A 23,541-nucleotide genomic window follows, 5' to 3' on the forward strand; every position below is an offset into this window, starting at 1 on the left:
TTGGAAACTAAAAAAGGCAGCCAGTCATATTACAACGTTTTGAGAAAATTTCTGTGAAATATAGAGCAAAAAGCACCAGACCAAGGGGAAGACCTGTCCACAGATGGCTGCATGCAAATGAGCAACTTACCTGGAAGGAGATTTAGTAGGATCCCACTAGGGGAGGGGATGCCATGGGACTGAGAGGCTAGAAGCCTGGTGTCCTTCCAGGTTCCTAACAGCACAGACAGCCCGGGAGAAGGAGACTGGAATTAGATTCCAGTCTGACTACTGATTATCCATGTGGTTGGGCAAGTTGCTAATCTACTTGGTATCTCAGTTTCATCATCTGTGAAATGGAGTTAATCATGATCCCATCCTAATAGGCTTGAGTGAAGATCCATTGAGGTGATCCTTGTAGAGCATGTAAAACAGGACCTGGCCGAGGGGAAGAGCTCAGTGCATGCTGGGTGGGGTTGATAATACCTGTGCTTCTGGTAGTGTGCTAAGACTGAGAATCCCATCCTCATCTTTATTCCCAAATCCAAGAGTGAGAAGACAGTTTCCTATGAAAGGAATAAAGAGCTGAACATGATTGAGAGGACCAATAAAGAGATAAATTCAGGGGTTAAGTCCAGGAGAGTCAAATTACATATGCTAACAATTCCAGAAGGAAATGGCATAGAGATACACACACATACAAGATGAAAGAAAGAAAGGAAAGAAAGAAAGAAAGAAAGAAAGAAAGAAAGAAAGAAAGAAAGAAAGGGAAAAAGAAAGGAAGAAAGAAAGAAAGAAAGAATCTTTGAGCTCAATAAAAACTTTACCTTTTAGATGAAAGCGTTCACTGAATACTGGTCATAATTAACTGAATAGGGTCCCATGGAGATAGCACCTCATGACATTTTTTAAACTTCAAGGTTAGACAAAATAAGTTAGAAAGCAGTAGGAAGGCAGGTGGGGAATCAAATTGCTATCTGAATTTTCTTCTGTAACACCAAATGACAGGAGCTCAACAGATATGCTTACAGGGATTTGGAGAAAGACAGTGCCTTAATAAAGATACCTAAGAAGGTGAGCAAACAAATCCAGAAGATATGGCATTTGTCCCAATCCATTCAACCACCCACCCTCAGAAAAGGGGCTTCTTCTAGATTAGAAGTAATTTAAGGGAATAACCACCTGGATTGCCTTTAGTTGAGGCAATCCATCTGTAAAGGACAATCAGGGAAATTTGAGTGCAGCCTGGGCACTAGATGACATTATAATTTAATGCTATGAAAAGGTGGACACTTATTTACAGAATAAAAGCATGTTATAAAACAATGTGCACAGGATGATTTTACTTTGATAAACATACAGATCCATGTATGTGTATAGAAAAAGACCTGCGAAGGCATAGTCTAAGCTGTTAACAGTGAAAAAATGATGGTTTTTGTTTTCTTTTACTTATCTATATTTTCTAATTTTCTACACTGTACGTATACTGCCTTTATAATAATGAAAGGTATTTTGAATTGAAAACGCAATTCTACATTCTCTCAACCTCTCATTCCTGAGGCAAGCTTGTCAATTTTGAAACATGAAAAAAGAGCTTAGAAAGTATACCACCCATGTGCCCTTCATTTAAAAAATACTCAAACTGACTGATTTGTGGATGTTGAACAATCCTTGCATCCCTGGAAATAAATTCCCCTTGATTATGGTGCATGATCATTTTAATGTGTTGTTGAATTTGGCTTGCCAATAATTTGTTGAGGATTTTTTTGCATCTACGTTTGTCAGGGATATCGGCCTGTAATTTTCTTTTTTGTGGAGTCCTTGCCTGTTTTTTTTTTTTAATCAAGGTAATGCTAGCCTCATAAAATGAGTTTGGAAGAGTTCCCTCATATTTTTTGGAAGAATTTGAGAAGAATTCACTAGTGAAGCCATTTGGTCCTAGACTTTTCTTTGTTGGGAGGTTTTTGATTACTAATTCAATCTCCTGTCTAGTAATCAATCTGGTCCAATTTTCTATTTCATTATGATTAAGTCTTGGTTCAGTGTATGTTTCTAGGAATTTGTCCGTGTGAGTCCTTCAGCTTTACTTTTCTTTCCAATTGCCTTGGCTATTTGACTTTTCATAAGAATTTAAGAATCATCTTATAAAATTACACACACTCAGAATCACACTTGGATTTTGATTGGTATTGTAGCAAATTTATAGAACAATTTGGGAAGATTTGTGATTTTACAAATCAAGTCTTCCATTTATTTAGAACTTCTTTAGCTTCTCTCAATAACATTGTGTGGTTTTCAGTGGAGAAATCTTGTACATTTTCTGTTAGATGTATTTCTAGATATTTGTTGCCCTTTGATACTAATGTAAATGTTAATGATTTTTAAATTTTTATTTTCTCTGTTTGTTGCTGGTATACAGAAATAAAATTGGTTTTTTTCTATTTCCTGATCTCCAGCACCTTTGCTAAGTTCTGTATTAATTCTAATTGTCTATAGATTCTTTTGGATATTCTTTTTACACAATCACGTCATCAGAAAATAATGGTATTTTTTTCCTTTATAATCTAGCTGTCTTCTATTTATTTTTCTTGCTTTATTGCACTAGCTAGAACTTACAGTAAAATGTTGGGTAGAAGTGGTGAAATTGGACATCCTTGTTTTATTTATGATCTCAAGGAGAAAAATACTCAGTTTTAATCATCAAATATATATTTACTATAGGCATGTTTCTATGTATGTATGTATATATTTGTGGTTTTGATTTAAATTTCCCTCATGACTAGTGATGTTGAACACATTTTCATGTACCTGTTGGCCATTTGTATGTCTTCTTTTGAAAAAGGTATATTCAAGTCCTCTGCCCATTTCTTAATTGCATTGTTTGGGATTCTTTTGTCATGGAGTTGTATGAGTTCCTTATATATTTTTTATATTAAGCACTTATCAGATAGGTGGTTTGCAAATATTTTCTCCCATTCTGTATGTTGCCTTTTCTTTTTGTTGATTTTTTTTTTTTTTTCTGTGGTGGTGAAGAAGCTTTTCAGTTTGATGTAGTCCCACTTGTTTATTTGTGTTTTTGTTGCTTGTGCTTTTGGTGTCATATCAAAGAAAATTGTTGCCAAAACCAATTTCAAGGAGATTTTCCTTGATGTTTTATTCTATTAGCGTTCCAGTTTTAGGTCTTATATTTAACTCTTTAATCCATTTCAAGTTAATTTTTGTGAGTGTTATAACATAGGGATCCAATTTCATTCTTTTGCACATGCATATGCAGTTATCCCAGTACCATTTATTGAAGAGACTATCTTTCCCTATCATATCATGTTGGCTCCCTTGTCAAATATTAGTTGACTGTATAAACACGAGTTTATTTCTGGCCTCTTGATTCTGTTGCATTGGTCTTTTTTTTTTTTTTTTTTTTTGCCAGTACCATACTGTTTTGGTTACTTTAACTGTGTAATACAGTTATAAAGTTTGAAAGTTGGAATTGTGATGCCTCTAGCTTTGTTCTTTGTTAGGATTGCTTTGGCTATTTGGGGTCTTCTGTGGTTCCATAAAAATATTAGAATTTAAAAAATACTGTTTGAATTTCAATAGGAATTGCATTGAATCTATAGATGGCTTGGTTAGTATAGATATTTTAACAATATTGACTCTTACAATTGATGAACACAGGGTATCTTTCCATTTATTTGTTTCTTCCATTCCTTTCATCAATGTCTTGTAATTTTTGATGTACAGATCTTTCACCTCCTTGGTTAAATATGTTCCTAAATATTTAAAAATTTTGGTGCTATTGTAAGTGGTATTTTTCTTTATTTCTTTTTCAGATAGTGTATAGAAATGCAACTCATTTTTATGCTGATTTTATATCCTACAACTTTACTGAATTTGTTGACTAGTTCTAACAGTTGTTTTGGTAGAGTCTAGAATTTTCTATATATAAGATCATATCAGGCTTCTCTGGTGGTGCAGTGGTTAAGAATCTGCCTGCCAATGCAGGAGACATGGGTTCAAGCCCTGGTCCAGGAAGATCCCACATGCCGCAGAGCAACTAAGCCCGTGTGCCACAACTACTGAGCCTGCACTCTAGAGCCTGCAGGCCACAACTACTGAATCCCACATGCTTGGAGCCCGTGCTTCACAACAAGAGAAGCCACCACAATGAGAAGCCCGTGCTCTGCAACAAGAGTAGCCCCTGTTCGCTGCAACTAGAGGAAGCCTGCACGCAGCAACAAAGACCCAATACAGCCAAAAATAAACAAATAAAAAATAAACTAAAATTAAAAAAAGATCATATCATCTGCAAATAGAAACAATTTTACTTTTCCTTTCTGATTTGAATGTCTTTATTTTTTTCTTACTTAATTGCTCTGGCTAGTACTATGTTGAATGGGTGTGGTGAGAGTGAATACATTTGTCTTGTTCCTGATCTTAGAGGAGAAGCTTTCAACCTATCACCATTTGTAGGCATGTTTTTCAATCAGTATTCTTCATCAGGTTAAAAAACATCTATTCCTAGTTTGCTAAGAGTAGTTTTTAAAAAATACATTGAATGAATACTGCATTTCTACCTTTCTTATTTCCCTTCTTTTAATTCAAAGGTAATGACTTGTAGAGTAAACAAAGAAGCAAACAGTTTGTATAACTAAATAGTTAGGGAAAATAAGATGCAAAAAATTTATAGTAGCTTGAATCGTGCTTGTTCTGTTCACTTCTGAATATTAGATCTAATACATGGTAGTTGCTCAATAAATATTTGTTGAGCGGATGAATGGGATTGAACTCCTTCATGGATCAAAAAATAAATTGAAATGAAAGTTTTTTCCATTTAGGAGAAACACAAAGGTAAATTTTTAGAGAACATATAAGAATAAAGGTATTAGCAGGGATATGTTAATAATATATAAACCAAAAGAGAGCTGCATTGACAGTATTAGAACCAGAAAAAGTAAAATGTAAGATAAACTTGAATTGAATAGAATTCAATTCTAATTGAATAGAATATAGTCATCTTACCTTGATAAAAGGTTCACTTTATTGTGAAGCTACAGTAGTCATGAACTTTTGTGCCCCAAACAACAGCATCTAAATATATAAAGCAATTTTAAAGTTGTTATTATAGTCAATAAAACCAAAATTATACTGAAAGATTTATACAAACCATCCAGTCTTTGACAAGTCAAGCGTATTAAATAGGGATATAGAAAAAAATTATTATATAATTCATCTTTGCTATTATACAATTAATCTTGATTTACTTGATAAATGTGTAGAACTTGTGAAAAATACACAAATGGTTTTAGTGTCTTTAAAATGATCATAGAACATTTAAGAATGTTTCATCCCAGGGAATTCCCTGGTATCCAGTGGTTAGGGCTCTGCACTTCCACTGTAGGGGGCATGGGTTCAATCCCTGGTCAGGAACTAAGATCCTGCATGCCACATGGCGTGGTCAAAAAAAAAGTTTCATCCTAGCAACATAATACAGGGCTATGGCAGTGGATTCCATTAGCAGGAGTGGTTGCGATGAGCAAAAGATGAAGGTTGAAGAGGAGGTACATAGCTGGTTACACTTCGTGCTTTCTAAGATCCTGTGGTGATGAACAGATAGAAGTACAAACCAACAAATGACAAACAAACAAACCAAAAACTCCTATAGAAAGAAGAATAAAAGGGAGCAGGCAGCAGGGAGAAGGTCTTCAACCAGGAGGAAAACATATTCTGAATGATCATGAGTGGATAGGAGTAGGCTTGTGGATGACATAATTGGAGAACAGTGAAGACCAGAAGATGAAACAAGAGGGCTGCAGAGGAGGTGGGGGCTAGGTGGCCTTAGGGATCCCTGGTTCAGTATAGACTGTCAGTCAGAAGACAGCAGATGGAAGTTGGTCTAGAAACAGGGGTGTAATTGGAAGTCAGTGCACAGCATAGGGAACTGGTTCATAACATGAGCCCTCCCCCACTTCTACGTGCTGAGCTGAGTTCAGGTTGCTGGAATTCATTTCTAGGGGAGGGTTGAAGGATGGCTTTATACCAATCAACAACAAACAAATAAAAGGAATGTATGATCTGGGAAATGCTAAGTCTTCTTTGAATAATAATGTCTGGGACCAACTAAACTATTCTCATTTTGGTAAGTATTATGGTCTTCTCCCCAACACCCTCCTCACCTAATCCAATGCCAGGCACACAAATTGCCCTGCCATTTCCTGCTTCTCAACTCCCAGTCAGAAATCACTCTGCAGTGAGGCAAGGAGGAACTTGTCTTGCTAATTCAACGCCAGAGGAAACTTACCCAACTATCTTATCCTTATATGTGAATAGACAACCAAGGATCCCTGTGTGTGTGTGTGTAGCTGATAAAAGAGGAAGACCAAAATAAAAAGCAGGACAAAATAAAATACTCTAAAAACACATTCAGCAACATTCAAGATGTTACATTCAAAGAACAAGAACAGTAGCTTAGGGAAAAGGATCACTCAGAAAACAAGAAGTATCTTAGAGATTAAAAACATGATTGTAAAATAAAAGAAGCAATAAAAATTCTGGAAAGAGAAGGAAGTATAAAATAAGAGATAGAAGAAATAAAGGATCAATCCTCAAGAGGTCTAATCCTTATTACTGGAAGTACTAATAGCGAAGAATAGAAGATGCTGAGACAAAAAAAAAAAAAAAAAAGGACAGGAAACAAGAGAAGAAACATCCCCCCAAAGGATAGTGGTCTTTATATTGAAAAGGTTCTCTGAGTACTCAGAACAGTAATGAAAAAGACATTGTAACTAGATTTATCACTGAGAAATTTCAAGGCACTGGGAATATTGTACATAGAACAGGACTTGGAACACTGTAAACTCTCAGCAAGGGTTTGTTAATATCATTATCATAAAATTTTAAAGAAAGAGGAAAACGTCACCTCATAGGATAAGCAACACTGGATTATAGAAGATAATGCCTTCAATGTTTGCAGGAGAAAATACTATTTGACCTGAAATTCCATACTCAGTTGAACCATCACTTGAAAGTGGAGGTTGGTTGAAGGGCTTAAGAAAGTTTATCAGCTAAGCAACCTTTTAGAAAATTAGCTTTACTGAAGTAAATTTACATATAATCCAAGTTTCCATATTTTATCTTGTAATTGATAAGTTTGATATATGCATGATCATGATTCAGAACTTTTCTGTCACTCCAAAAAAACTCTCCTGTCCCTTTGCAGCCACCCCCCTTTCCTCCACTCCTTTTCCTTTGCTAGAATTTCATGGATAGAGAATCATGCAATATGTAGTCTTTTGTGGCTTCTTTCCTTTAGCATAATGTTTTTGAGACTCATCGATATTGTTTATCTAATACTGTGAGCAGTGCCTTCCTTTTTATTGCTGTATAGTATTCCACTGTATGTAGCATCCTGTGCGTATCTGCTCACCAGATGGGGCCATTCAGGTTGTTTCCAGCTTTTGAATTTTAAGAATAGAGCTTCTCTGAACATTTGTGTATTAGGTTTTGTGTGAATTAATGGTTTTATTTCTCTTGAGTAAATACCTAGGAGCAGAATAGCTGCATCATATAGTGAGAGTATGTTTAACTTTCAGAGAAACTGCCAGCCTATTTTCCAAAGTGACTGTACCATTTTGTATCTCCATCAGCAATGCACAAGAATTCCATTTGCTTTACATTCTTGGCAGCACTTGGTACTTTTTAAAGTTATTCTAATAGGTGTATAATGGTGTCTCACTGTAGTTTTAGTTACCATTTCCCTAAAGACGAATAATACTGAGCATCTTTTCACATGCTTATTTGCCACCTGTACATCTTCTTTTGTGAAATAGCTATCAAGTCTTTTGCTCATTTTTATTTTTTAATCACATTGTATAGTTTCTTTATATATTTTGGATACAAGTCCTTTCTCAGATACTGTTTTGCAAATGTTTTCTCCCATCTGTGCCTTGCTTTTTCATTTTCATAATTGTGCCCTTTGAAGCACAAAAGTTATTTTTGATTTTTGATTTTTTTAAAATTGAAATATAGTTGATTTACAGTATTGTGTTAGTTTCAGGTATGCAACAAAGTGATTCAGAAATATATATATATATTTTTGGATTATTTCAGATTATTTTCCAACATAGGTTATTACAAGTTATTGAATATACTTCCCTATGCTATACACGAAATCCTTGTTGCTTTTCTATTTTATGTATAGTAGTTTGTATCTGTTAATCCCACACTCGTAATTTCCCTCCCCTCCCCATTTTTCCCCTTTGGTAGCCATAAGTTTGTTTTCTATGTCTGTGGATCTGTTTCTGTTTTGTATATAGATTCATTTGTATTTTTTTTTTTTAGATTCCACATATAAGTGATATCAGAGACATAACCCTTCCAGACTTCAGACAATACTACAAAACTACAATAATCAAAACAATGTGGTATTGGCACCAAACCAGACATACAGATCAATGAAACTTTGTAAGAATGTCTTGTATATGATGTGAACTAAATTGCTCTATTATTTAAACAATTGATGCAAATTAATAAGACTCCATTTGACTTTAATGCTAGGCATATTCTTCTCTGAATGGCCCAAGAGTCATGACATTGATGTTCTGAGAAGGAAATGGAATTTTAGCATATTCCATGACCAGCACAGAATAGTTATATAGCAATAACACTGATTAGTATTTTTCAGGTTTTAAGGTCAGCCTAAGGACAAAGTATGGAAGGCTTGACTGACTGCGAGATGAAAGTCTAAACATCACCTTCCTTGACAATGTAAAGTTACAAAGTAGCTAACTGAAGGCAGGTTGTGGAGGTATGTGTGTGGGTGGAGGGGGGAAGAAGATGTAGAAAGAAGAGTTACACCATGATGTCTTGACTTTACAAAGTGGGGACTCAAGACACAACATCAAACATTGATAAAACAGAAGTAGAACTTTTAATATATTATTTAAATTTCTAAAGGTCACCAATCAAAAAACCAACAGTAATGAAATGAAAAAATATGGGGAAGAGAATAAGGATGATATCTGAATGTGTTAAATTAATGTTTAATGCTGATTGGTAATAAAGCACAGCCCTTAAGAACACATATTCTGTCTCATATATTGCTAGTGGGAATATAAAATATTGCAGCTGCTGTGGAAAACAGTTTGTCAGTTCCTCAAAAGGTTAAACATAGACTTACCATATGACCCAGCAATTTTACTCCAAAGTATATACTCAAGAAATTTGAAAACATATGTTCACATAAAAACAAAAGTTCATAGAAATATTGTTCATAATAGCCCTGTGATAGAAACAACCCAAATGCCCATCAACTGATAATGGAAAAATAAAATATGGTATATCCATACAATGAAATATTATTCAGCCATAAAAAAGAATGAAGTACTGATACATGCTATAGCATGGATGGACCATAAAGCATGCTAAGTGAAAGAAGCTGGATACATACTGTATGATTCTATTTATATGAAATGTCCATGACAGGCAAATACATAGAGACAGATAAGGGGAACATTGGGAGTGGGGGTTAGGACTTACTGCTGATGGGTACAGGTTTTTTTTTTTAAGCAATGGAAATGTTCTGGAATTAGATAGTGGTGATGGTTGTACAATGCTGTGAATATACGAAAACTCACTGAATTGTATACTTTGAAGTGGCAAATTTTATGTTGGGTGAATTATATCTCAATGAAAAATGATTTAACAAAAGAGACTCTGGAATCTGGGTTGAAGAGCACTTCTGGATTTACTCTCTGTGTGGCTTAGGACATGTTATTCAATCTCTGTGCCTCAGTTCCTTATTTGTATAATGGGGATAATATCTACCTCATAGAGAGTTGTGGGGATTTAATGGCTTAATATGTGTAAGATGCCTGCCACAGACAGCACTATACAAAAGACTGTTACATAAAGATTTTAAAAATAAGTGGGACACATCTATTAGAAGAGCCAAAATGGAACTCCGACCACACCAAATTCTAAGGAGACTATGGAGCAACAGGAATCCTCATTTACTGCTGTTGGGAATGCAAAGTACAGCCACTTTGGAAGACAATTTGTGGCTTCTTACAAAACTAAACATATTATTATAGTACCATATAATCCAGCAATGGCACTCCTTGGAATTTACCCAAGGGAGTTAAAGACTTATGTCTACACAAAAAGCTGAACATAGATGTTTATAACAGCTTTATTCATAATTGCTAAACCTTGGAAACAACCAACATGACCTTCAGTAGGTGAATGGATAAACTGTTGTACATGCAGACAATGGAATATTAAGAAACTGCTAAAAAGAAATGAGCTATCAAGCCATGAAAAGATATACATGAAACTTAAATGCATGTTGCTAAGTGAAAGAAGCCAATCTGAAAAGGCTATATACTGCACTATTCCAACTATGTGACATTCTGGAAAAGGAAAACTATGGAGAGATGAAGAAGATCAGTGACTGCCAGGGGTTGGGGAGGAGAGGGATGAATAGGAGCACAGATGATTTTTAGGGCAGTGAAAATATTCTGTGTGATACCAAAATAATGGATACATGTTGTTATACATTTGTCCAAACTCATTGAACGTACAACATAAAGCGTAAACCATAATGTAAGCGATGGGGTTTGGGTGATTATTATGTGTCAGTGTAGGGTTTTCAATTGTAACAAATGTACAACTTTGGTGGGGGATGTTGATAATGCATGTGTGGAGGCAGGGGGCATATGGGAAATCTCTGTATATTCTCCTCGATTTTGATGTAAACTTAAAACTCCTCTAAACAATAAAGTCATAATAAATAAAAGGTTTAGAAAATGGGTGTAAAGAGTCCCAGAGTGATGTAAGTCACAATTCAAAACAATGAGTAACTGTCATGGATGGTTATGCACAAAATTACAAAGTACTAAATTATACAAAAGAATAGGGAGAAATGAACAGAAGCACAACTGTGATGATGGAGCCTAATGAATGCACATTTCTTAGTCCTTGAGCCACCAAGCAAACCAAAGAGGTGTTCAGTCTGAACTTTGAAATCCACACCAAAAGCCTTGACCTCTGCAGGTGAACGCATTCTCTTCACATTGAACACAGACTTGGCCATCAAAATGTCAGTAGACTTTAAAAAGTAGATATACTACAAGTTACATTCTTTGACCATTTAAAAAATAGTATCAGGGACTTCCCTGGCGGTCCAGTGATTAAGACTTTGCCTTCCAATGCAGGGGCTGCGGGTTCAATCCCTGGTCAGGGACCTAAGATCCCACAGGCCTCGGGGGCCAAAAAACCAAAACATAAAATGCAGAAGCAATATTGTAACAAATTAAATAAAGACTTTAAAAAATGGCCCACAGCAAAAAAAAAAAAAAAAAAAAAAATTAAAAAATAGTATCAGATAGCAATAGAAAAATGCCTTCTGTACCTAACCATTTAGAATTTAAAACAATGATACTTGTCTTCAGAAGCAAAGTAAAACAAAACACTTGGGCTGAAGATAAAATCAAAACTGCAATTGCAGAATATCTTCCTTTTAGTCCTGCACCGAGAAAAAAATTCATATTGTTTACCTTTTAAAAATCAGGAAAACAAAAAGGAAAATAAGCTAATTAAGGATTCAACTCAAAAAGTTGATTAAAAAGCAACAAATTAAACCCAAGCAAAATAGAAAACAACATTAACAATAATAAAAGCTGAAATTTGATGAATTAGGAACCAGAAAAACAATTGACTAAGAGCTAGATTAAAATATAGTAAAATAGCTAAAATTCTAGCAAGCCTAAATAAGAAAAAATAAATTAAAGCACAATATTAACAAGGAGAAAGGAAAAGAATCTCAAACACAGAGACTTGAAAGACTTAGAAGAGACTACTGTGTAAAATTCTGATATTAAAAACTAGATGACAACATGGATGAAATTGATAATTTTACAGGGAAATATTGGATTGGCCAAAAAGTTCATTCAGGGTTTTTTGTAACATCTTACTGATGCAAGAAAACCCCAAACGAACTTTTTGGCCAACCCAATATGAAGATTGACCTTGATGAAAAAGAAAAGCTAAATAGGCAAGTAATTGTGGTATAAATTTAAAACTTTGGTAAAGAAACACCTCAATTAGTTGTAAGCCCAGGTACTCCCCTTTCTTTTCAACCTTCAAGGAACATCTATGAAATAAAGAGTATTCTTGTTAACACAGGCAAAATAAATACACGTGTTAAAAACAATAGCTGACATTGCGTTTAATGGCAAAACAATCAAAACATTTACAACAAAATGAGTAACAAGGCAAGGGTGTATTCTATCACTACTATTACTTAACATTAAAAAAAAATTTAAATGCTTCTACTGAATTTTCTCAGTAAAATAGGTAAAGAAGTATTCTTCCTTAACACGATTAACAAATGTCTATCTCAAGTGACAGCTAGCACCAGGTGAGATACTAAAAAAGCTCTTTAAAATCAGTAACGTGATAAGTATGTGCTCAATTGTTGCTGTTATTTAGTATAATTATGAAATTGTTAGGCAGTATAATTAGATAGGAAAATGACATGAGATAAAAGTCGAAAAGGAAAAGGTGTATACGTCACTATTTGCAGATGATATATTTATATTCTTGAAAAACTGAAGATAATCAACTAAAAACTATGAGCATCAAGCACCTGATTAAGAAATATTTGTTGAGTACACACCTCATGGCTGGCACTAAAATTACAGTGATGCTCAGGAGAGAGTCCCTGCCTTCATGGAGCATCTATTTCAGCTGGGGGGATGGACAATAGCATATAAAACCCAACCAGTACATAATGGAATGTCAGGTATTGATAGAGACCACAAAGAAAACCAGGGGAAGAACGTGAAAGATGGAGATGCCGACATTAGTTAAGGAGAGCAGGGAAGGCTGCTCTGCTAAACTACTTTTACCATTAAAACAGTGCCAGTTAAGACTCTGATATAATTTCTTCCTTCCCCATCTCTCCCCTCCTTACTTCCTTTTTGAAATTGACAAATTAATTTAAAGTTTAGTTGGAAAAATAAAAGTGGAAGGATAAAACCAAAACTTTGAATAAAGACAAATGGGGGTCAATGGGGAGGGAATTAAATGTATTGACATATCTTTTTTATTATTAAGCAACAAATATCAAAATGGTGTGGTACTATTTCCATAAATACAAAATGAGACCAATGAAATTGAATATGAGGTCCAAGTTTATAAATGAGCTGAGTATATAAAAATCCTTGTGCATTAGCTGGAGCTCATGTAACATTCTGTATCATTCAGCAGACCTAAAAATGTTAACATATATTAACACATTTCATTTATCCACATATTTCATTTTAAGTACAATTGGCAGTTCCATATTTCTCAGGTACTGCACTTAATGACTAATAAATGCTTTTATTTTTGCTTTTATTTCCAGATTCAAAAAAATGTTGCTATGATTTATGTTAAAGAGTGTTCTGCCTGTGTTTTCCTCTAGGATTTCTATGGTTTTCAGTCCTACATTAGGTCTTTAATCCATTTTGAGTTTATTTTTGTGTACGGTGTTAGAGAATGTTCCAATTTCATTCTTTTACATGTAGCTGTCCAGTTTTCCCAGCACCACTTATTGAAGAGACTGTCTTTTCTCCATTGTATATTCTTGCCTGCCTCCTTTGTCATAGGTTAATTGACCATTAGTATGTGGGTTAATTTCTGGGTTCTCTATTCTGTTCCATTGATCTATATGTCTGTTTTTGTACATGTATCATACTGTTTTGATTACTGTAGCTTTGCAGCATAGTCTGAAGTCAGGGGTGTGATTCCTCCAGCTCTGTTCTTTCTCCAGATTATTTTAGCTGTTGCGGTCTTTTGTATTTCCATACAAATTTTTAAATTATTTGTTCTAGTTCTGTGAAAAATGCCATTGGTATTTTGATAGGGATTGCATTGAATCTGTAGTTTGCCTTCGGTAGTATGTTCATTTTATTTGAAAAGATACAATCATCCCAATGTTCATAGCAGCATTATTTACAATTGCCAAGATATGGAAGCAAACTAAATGTCCATCAAGAGATGAATGCATAAAGAAGATGTGATATATATATCACAACATATGGTTATATATATATATACACCATAACATCTTATGGAAAGAGCCAAATGAACTTTTTGGTCAAATATATATATATATATATATATATATATATATATATATATATATATATATATATATATACACACACACACACACACACACACACACACACACACACACACATATATACATGGAATATATGGAATATTACTCGGCCATAAAAAAGAATGAAAATTTACCATTTGCAACAACATGGATGGACTTGGAGGGCATTATACTAAGTGAAATAAGTCAGACAGAGAAAGACAAATACTGCAATGATATCGTTTACATGTGAAACCTAAGAAATACAACAAACTACTGAATATAACAAAAAAGAAATAGACTCAGATATAGAGAACAAACTAGTGGTTACCAGTGTGGAGAGGGAAAGGGAGGAGGGGCAATATAGGGGTAGGGGATTAAGAGGTACTATTATGTATAAAATAAGCTATAAGTGTATATTGTACAGCACAGAGAATATAGAGAATATAAGATGAGAGTAATCAAATCTTTATTACAAAAAAATATCCAAGACTATAGGACTCTTGCACAAGTGAATAAAATAGAAATGTTTAAAAATTATCAAAACTTTACTTCCAACAATGAGCAAACACAAGATGCTTTTATCAGAAGTGTATTTTTTACATAAACAGTTTTAGAGCATAGTAACCCCTAAAAACACTACCCAGTTTATTTTAAGAAGCTATGGTAACTCTAATACATAGCTGGGCAAAGACAGTTCAGAAAAGGGTAACTCACTTTTGAGTATAATATGAAAATATTAAATAAAATATGATGAAAAAATTTGTCAGGAGAGTAAATTACTAGTATTGTCTGATTAAATAAGTTTTTTTCCCATTAAGAGATTCAAGGATAATTAAGTATTTAAATATATTAATATAGCAAAAGAGAAAATTTACATACATCTCCTATTGAAATAATTTATAATAAAATTCGACACCCATTTCCAAGAAACAAAATCCAAAACTAATATCTATGAGTATAATAGAAATTAAACCTTCTTTATCAAGAAAGATGCTTTCACTTCCAAAATAACATCTGAATCACATTTTAGAATCAAAAACTAGAGGCATTTCTATTTAAATGAGAATTCTCACAATCCCTGCCATATTTAACACAGTTCTTTAAATTATGGCCAATGGAATAAAACAAGAATAAAAAATAAGAGAGATGACTGTTTGAAAGTAGATGACACAGTTATTGTCATTTATGGGTGATAGAATTATGTAGCTGGAGAAGCCAAGGGAATACACTGAAAAATTACTACACTGTTTAGTGAATCCAGAATAAAGTTTGGTCAAAGTAAACACATAAATAAAAAGTTATAGTTTTTCTACATACCAGTGATATAATGATATTAAAAAATACCATTCACAATAGCAACCCAAACATAAATGTCTAAGATAAAGTTCACAAGAAATGTGTAGAAATGTGATGAAAAAAGAATAAGGGCTGAAAATGGAAAATTGTGTCATGCTATTGAATTAAAATTAAAAAGAAATATAAAGTTATCAATTATCTCTATAGTACCTAGAAGTTTAATGGAATCCAAATCAAAATACCTGTGGAACTTTGGAGGGGGTAGTGCTTTATAAAATTATTATGAAATTCATCAGGAACTTCAGAATGCCAAGAACATTTTGAAAAATATAGAAGGATGAGGAGGGACTTGAGTAAGCAACATGCAATGATGTACTTGTAACTTTGTATACAGTGGCCCCCACTTACCCGTGAGAATATGTCCCAAGACTCCCAGCGCGTGTCTGAAATCACTGTTAGTACCAAACCGTAAAAATACTATGTTTTTTCCTATACCTACATACCTAGGATAAAGTTTAAGTTATAGATTAGGCACAGTAAGAGGTTCTTAACAATAATCAATAAAATAGAACAGTTATAACAATATACTGTAATGAGTTGTGTGAATGTGGTCTCTTTCTCAAAATATCTTGTACAAATTTAAATGCCTTGGGTTTCCCTGGTGGTGCAGTGGTTAAGAGTCCACCTGCTAATGCAGGGGACATGGTTTCAATCCCTGGTCAGGGAAGATCCCACATGCCACAGAGCAACTAAGCCCGTGAGCCACAACTACTGAGCCTGCACTCTAGAGCCTGTGAGCCAAACTACTGAGGCTGTGTGCCACAACTACTGAAGCCCGCGTGCCTAGAGCCCGTGCTCTGCAACAAGAGAAGCCACGACCATGAGAAGCCCACACACGGCAACAAAGAGTAGCCCCCACTTGCTGTGACTGGAGAAAGCCCGCACACAGCAACAAAGACCCAATGCAACCAAAAATAAATAGATAAACAAATAAGTAAATTTATTTAAAAAAATTAAATGCCTTTTCCATCTTAACTAAGCACTTATCATGCTCTGTGGCCATAACTTCTGCAGTCTGAGATGTGACAGCAGAACTAGCATGAATTCCTTTTTCCTCCTTCACAATTTCATGATAGATTTGTTCTCACCGTAGATCTTATGAATCTTATTTTTCATAAGAAAGAAAAAAAAAGAAAAAATATCTTTTTTCAGCAAACAGTTTTTTCTTTCCTTATTAAGTTGAGAACGTCCACCTTTTCACTTAAGGGAGGCACTTTATGGCTTCTCTCTGGAGTATCTGAATTGCCAGCACCACCACTCTTGCGCCAGTATTAAGTAAAATAAGGGTTACTTGAACACAAACACCGTGATACCAACATGGTTGATCTGATAATGGAGCTGGCTACTAAGTGACCGTTGGGTGGGAGGAATATGCCGGCCAAAGGGATGATTCACATCCTGGGCAGGATGGAGAAAGACAGATTTCATCACGCTACTCAGAACAATATGCAATTGAAAACTTAATGAATTATTCATTTTTGGAATTTTTTTCTTTAATATTTTCAGACCACAGTTGACCGCAGGTAACTGAAACCACGGAAAGCAAGACTGTGGATAAGGGGGCACTACTGTATATTCAAAAGTCTGGTTTAATTGTAGGGGTAGACAGATAAATCAATGAAACAGTACAAAAAAACAGAAGCAGGCCCATATAAATATGAATTTCATATAAGATAAAGGTGACATTTCAAATCACTGGGGAAAAGATGAAGAATTCAGTAAGTCAAATTGGGTCAATTTGCTTACCATGTGAAAAGATAAAAGATCTTTGCAGCACAACAGGACCTAAAAAAATTTCAGATTGAGAAAATATTTAAATATGAAATCTGAAACCATAGAAAGATTTTAAGAAAATACATGAATATTTATTTGAGGTCAATGGTGTGCAAGTACTTTCTAAGAGTATATATAAAGGCATAGTCCATAAAATAAAAGACTGATAGATTTGACTACTACAAAGTGACAGAATTCTTTATATCAAAATGATCATAAACAAAACTAAATATTAGACCACAATCTGGAGGAAATTTTTTTGCAAGAAAAGCATTTAGTATCATCATTATATGAGTACTTACAAATCAATAATTAAATGACAAACATATAAGAGAAAATGTGCAAAGAAAATTAGCAGGAAATTTCAAAATGAGGGATCACAGTGGCCAATGAATGTAAGTTCAACCTCACTAGATTAAGGAGTTACCATTAAAAGAAATGATATATGCAGTGCATTTAGCTCAGTGCCAGGAACATTGAAAGTTCTAGATAAGTATTAATTCGTTGCAACATGATGATGATGATGATATTAATGATGGTGGTAGTGGAGATGATTATGATGGAGATGATGATGTTTCTTTTTTTTTGCTTTTTAAACATATTTATTGGAGTATAATTGCTTTACGATGGTGTGTTCGTTTCTGCTTTATAACAAAGTGAATCAGTTATACATATACATATGTCCCCATATCTCTTCCCTCTTGCATCTCTATCTCACCCCTCGAGGTGGTCACAAAGCACCGAGCTGATCTCCCTGTACTATGAGGCTGCTTCCCACTAGCTATCTATTTTATGTTTGGTAGTGTATATATGTCCATGCCACTCTCCCACTTTGTACCAGCTTATCCTTCCTCCTCCCTGTATCCTCAAGTCCATTCTTTAGTAGGTCTGTGTCTTTATTCCTGTCTTGCCCCTAGGTTCTTCATGACCATATTTTTAGATTCCATATATATGTGTTAGCATACAGTATTTATTTTTCTCTTTCTGACTTACTTCACTCTGTATGACAGTCTCTAGGTCCATCCACCTCACCACAAATAACTCAATTTTATTTCTTTTTATGGCTGAGTAATATTCCATTGTATATATGTGCCACATCTTCTTTACCCATTCATCTGTTGATGGACACTTAGGTTGCTTCCATGTCCTGGCTATTAAAAATAGAGCTGCAATGAACATTTTTGTACATGACTCTTTTTGAATTATGGTTTTCTCCGGGTATATGCCCAGTAGTGGGATTGATGGGTCATATGGTAGTTCTATTTTTAAGGACCCTCCATACTGTTCTCCATAGTGGCTGTATCAATTTACATTCCCACCAACAGTGCAAGAGGGTTCCCTTTTCTCCACACCCTCTCCAGCATTTATTGTTTGTGGATTTTTTGATAATGGCCATTCTGACGGGTGTGAGATGATATCTCATTGTAGTTTTGACTTGCATTTCTCTAATGATTAATGATGTTGAACATTCTTTCATGTGTTTGTTAGCAATCTGTATATCTTCTTTTGAGAAATATCTATTTAGGTCTTCTGCCCATTTCTAGATTGGGTTGTTTGTTTTTTTGATATTGAGCTGCATGAGCTGCTTATAAATTTTGGAGATTAATCCTTTGTCAGTTGTTTCATTTGCAAATATTTTCTCCCATTCTGAGGGTTGTCTTTTCATCTTGTTTATGGTTTCCTTTGCTGTGAAAAAGCTTTGAAGTTTCATTAGGTCCCATTTGTTTATTTTTGTTTTTATTTCCACTTCTCTAGGAGGTGGGTCAAAAAGGATCTTGCTGTGATTTATGTCATAGAGTGTTGTGCCTATGTTTTCCTCTAAGAGTTTTATAGTGTCTGGCCTTACATTTAGGTCTTTAATCCATTTTGAGTTTATTTCTGTGTATGGTGTTAGGGAGTGTTCTAATTTCATTCTTTTACATATAGCTGTCCAGTTTTCCCAGCACCACTTATTGAAGAGGCTGTCTTTTCTCCACTGTATATTCTTGCCTCCTTTATCAAAGGTAAGGTGACCATATGTTTGTGCGTTTATCTCTGGGCTTTCTATCCTGTTCCATTGATCTATATTTCAGTTTTTGTGCCAGTACCATACTGTCTTGATTACTGTCACTTTGTAGTATAGTCTGAAGTAAGGGAGCCTGATTCCTCCCACTCCATTTTTCTTTCTCAAGATTGTTTTGGCTATTCAGGGTCTTTTGTGTTTCCACACAAATTGTGAAATTTTTTGTTCTAGTTCTGTGAAAAATGCCAGTGGTAGTTTGATAGGGATTTCATTGAATCTGTAGATTGCTGTGGGTAGTATAGTCATTTTCACAATGTTGATTCTTCCAATCCAAGAACATGGTATATCTCTCCATCTATTTGTAGATGATGTTTCTTTCAAATGATAGTACTGACAATTGGCATATCAAATAGTGGTATAGGGATTATTCTGTTGGTGAAATAATAAAATAATGCATTTCTAAAGTGTGATTTCACAATATATAACCAAAGTGTTGAAAAGAAAATCTCTTTTGACAAGTTATTCTCATCCATATGTTTATTCTAATGAAATCTAATGAAATTCATTTCAAGGACTTATTTCCAGGATGTCCATTACAGTATTGATTATAACAGTTATCATAAAATTGGGTACAACAGATGATTGGTTAAAGTACTGGACATCTACACAGTAGAAAATTATGTGGTGGTTAACAGTCACATTGTAGAAAATAATTTACTAGCATGAATATAGTCCCAGTATGTTAGGTGAAATGGATATTACAGTTAAAGCATATATATACATACCCAGAAGAAACCTGAACATGCATTTAGAAGTTATCAGCGTTTATGTCTGAATGGAGGGGTCATGGGTGATTTTTATTTTCTTGTGTGAGTGTGTGTTTCAACATTTTCTATAATGAGCAGGTAGTAATTTTGTAAGCAGAAAGATAGAAACCCCGCTGATAAACAATTATCTTTCAATTTTCAGAAGACTCTTGGGAATTTGGGAGCTGAGATTTGGGGCAAATATTTAGGATTTGCTATGTAATCTCCCCACTATGGCAGTCCTTAATTAACAGAGGTGAGGCTCACTGGGAAGAATGGCTGGAGCCATGCAGCTGCCAGGGGCTAAAGACATTCAGGAAGCTTAATCAGTCTGGGATACGTGAGGTGCTTCAAGGTGGAGAAGCCCAATTCATCCCTCCTTATTGGCATTGTGTCAATAGGAAGAGAGGCATTTAGCTGTGTAAACACAGGGCTTGAGTGACCAATAGATCAGGAATTAAATATAGACCCATAGACTAGAGTTAGAAAACTCTCTGGGGAGAATCTGGTGCAGCTCCCCAAATCTGCAGGAGTCCTCACAGCATTTGTGCTACCCTCCATGGCTGGCAGACCTACCATCCCTGCCATCCCAGTGATCTGCTTCTGGATGGGAGGCATGGAGCCTGACAAATCCCTCTCCGCAAGGAGTGTTGCTACTGCAGGGGGCAAGGAAGGTGCAAGGAGATGTTTGTAGGAAACGGATTCTCTTTGAAAGCTGTCCAGAGAGTTGACGCCCAAGATAGTTGCCTGTGGGACTGAACATGTGCGTCTCGGGTAACAGGGTAAGGAAAACCCTGGAAGGTGCCACTTGCACAACTACCCATTTGCTCCTACCTACCTTAGTTTAGGTCAACAAACAGAGCAGCCACTGTGCTCCGGACCTTGTTCTGAGCCTGGGCACACCCAGCCCCTGCTTCCCGACTCCAGTTCTGCTGGGCTTCATTCTCTGGCTTAAAGTCTTCAAGTAACTTACCTTTGCCTCTATGATAAAAGTCCTACAAAGCCCCTCATTATTCTTTCAGGCTCTCTGATTTTTCCTCTACCGTCTCCTTCTCCCCACAGACAATTAATTTTTCACTTCTTTAACACCTGCTCACACTTCCTTCGGGAAGCCTTCTGTGTTTTCTTAAGACTTGATGGTCTCCCTACCACATGTCATAGCACTTTACCCATGATCTAAACCCAAGGTTTTGCTTATTGTTTCTCTAGTTGTGTCTTTGTTTAGGCCACTCAGTCCCGGGATGTTGTGTCTATCTTGGCTGGTACCTAGTATCGTTCACAGCCTATTGTAGGTACTCAATTTATTGAACAAACAATTGCATAAATGATTGAACTTAAAATGAGGAAGATTCAGCCTCTCTTTGCAAGAAGCTTAGAGGGGAGAAAGAGTTGTGAAAGTGTGTGCTAGGGATGGCCTCAAATAGATGTTCATTCAAGGGATGTTCGTCGGAGAGGAGAGATGATCGATTAATTCGGTATGAGAGCAGAGGATTCTGGATCATTTCTCAGACAGGAGGAACCTAGTGATCAGGTCCCTGGAGGGATGACTAGAGCATGTTCTGGTAACATGGCACGGTGTGGAGGGCCCGGGAGTCAGAACACACTTGGCAGGAGTGAGTTCTGGAGCATGTCACTGCCATTTCGGACTGAGCTCGCAATTGTGTGTCTGGCCCCGGGTACCGTGAAGCCATGGTGGGTCCAACCCCTCCAGCCACCCACCCCCACCCCCGTGCCTGCACCCTTGGTGCCCTGGTGGTCTCTTTCAAGGCCTCTTGACAGTCAGGCCTGAGGATGCGGGCTGAACTTGGGCAGCCGGGGAGGGAGGGGAGGGCTGGCCTTACCCACCAGCAGCACCATATGCCCATGCCTTGGCCTATTCTAGTCATGTCCCTGGGCTGCCCAGCTGTCACTGTCATAATTACTGCAGCCACGGCTGGGGGAAGTGTGTGGTTGTGGGCACCCTTTGGTCTCCTTAGAACTTTACTACTGTTGTTATAGCTCAGGACAAGGCCTGCCTTCTGTTAGTCTCTTGAAAATGGCTGTAATTCCCATCCATCATGGGGGTGAGCCAGCTGCTTCAGGGGCAGCTGTCAGGGAGAGGGCTCTGCATGCTTCTGACATGCTGGCCCTGACCTTGGGGAGATGGCCGTTCCAAGCCAAGTGCCTTTCTTGGGACAGCATTTGGGCCATCTCTTTTTTCTTAACCTGGGAGCTGATCTCTTTGTACTTTATGCTGTGCCCCTGACCTGCTTGTCCATTGCCTTACGTCTGCCCTGGACCATGAACTTCCCAAGTGAAGGGATACTATATAGGTCACAGGCAATCTTCTGCTATGAAAGGCTTTATCTTAGATTTTAAAATATCTTTCCTTCCAACATTATAAAAGGAATATCCAATGATACTTTCAATAAAAATAGATAATATTTATTGGCTGTTTATTATGTTCCAGGCATTATACTTATAACTTTAAAGGATCTTTTAATTTCTTACTTTGAACAGCACCATGAGACAAGCATATGTTTCCATTTTACATGTAAGGAACCCTGTCCAGAGAGGTTACATAACTAGTCCAGTGTCACACAGCTAATGAGTTGGGGGCTGGGATTCAAGACTAGAGGAGTCTGCTTTTCTGGTCCAGGTATGTGCCTTAATTAAGGAAATTTGGAAAACAAAAAAGGGGAAAAAACCCACCAATTTCACTTCCCAAACACACTCATTATGATCTTGATATATTTCCTTTCATGATTTTTTTCTGTTCGTTATTTATACATAATTGTGATTATATTTGTGTAATCAATTCTTTTAGAATTAATGTTATCACATAAACATTTTCTCATGATTGTATCATATCCATTTTGTGGGCTTACTATCTTTCATTGTTCCTTTTTTGTTGCTCATTTGGTGGTATCCAATTTTTCCCTAGTGTAATGAACAAAGTAACATTCGTGTGTGTGTGTGTGTGTGTGTGGCTCTGCAGATGTGTGTTACTCACTGTATACTTGGTTTCTTGTTAAAGTTTTTACATACAGTATATAATTTATTTTTGAGTAGCCCTGTGAGGTAAGGAAATATTAACTCCCCCATCATACAGATCAAGAAACAAAGGTTTAGACAGTTAAATAAATCACCCAAGGTCACACAGCTGGCAAGGGGTAATGCCAGGATTGAAATGGATGTCAGTTTGACAAAAGCAATGCTTTGGGCCATTAGTCTGTACTTTGACTATAAAGCTTTTCCCCATATTATGTTTTTCCTTTTATTCTTGGCTATACTCCCATAAGTGGAATGATGGAGTCAAAGGGGGTAACTATTTTTCAAATGAGTGAGAGGAATTTACGTTCTGTTTCTGTTGTGTCCCTCCCTTGCCAGCACTGAGCATGATCATTGAATCTGTTGGTAGGTTATTAGCAACCCCAGTCCTTAACGATTTGTGACACCCAAGTTTACTTCTTGTTCATGCTCATGTCCACCCTGTGTCA

General features: G+C 36.0%; 1 long non-coding RNA gene across 1 annotated transcript in view; it reads left to right on the forward strand.

The window, feature by feature from the left end:
• The window catches only part of LOC132416302 (uncharacterized), a 176,383-nt gene that overhangs the window by 78,126 nt on the left and 74,716 nt on the right, over positions 1-23,541 (forward strand). The window lies entirely within an intron of this gene.

The sequence above is a fragment of the Delphinus delphis genome, chromosome 20, assembly GCF_949987515.2.
Source record: "Delphinus delphis chromosome 20, mDelDel1.2, whole genome shotgun sequence".
Lineage (NCBI taxonomy): Eukaryota > Metazoa > Chordata > Mammalia > Artiodactyla > Delphinidae > Delphinus > Delphinus delphis.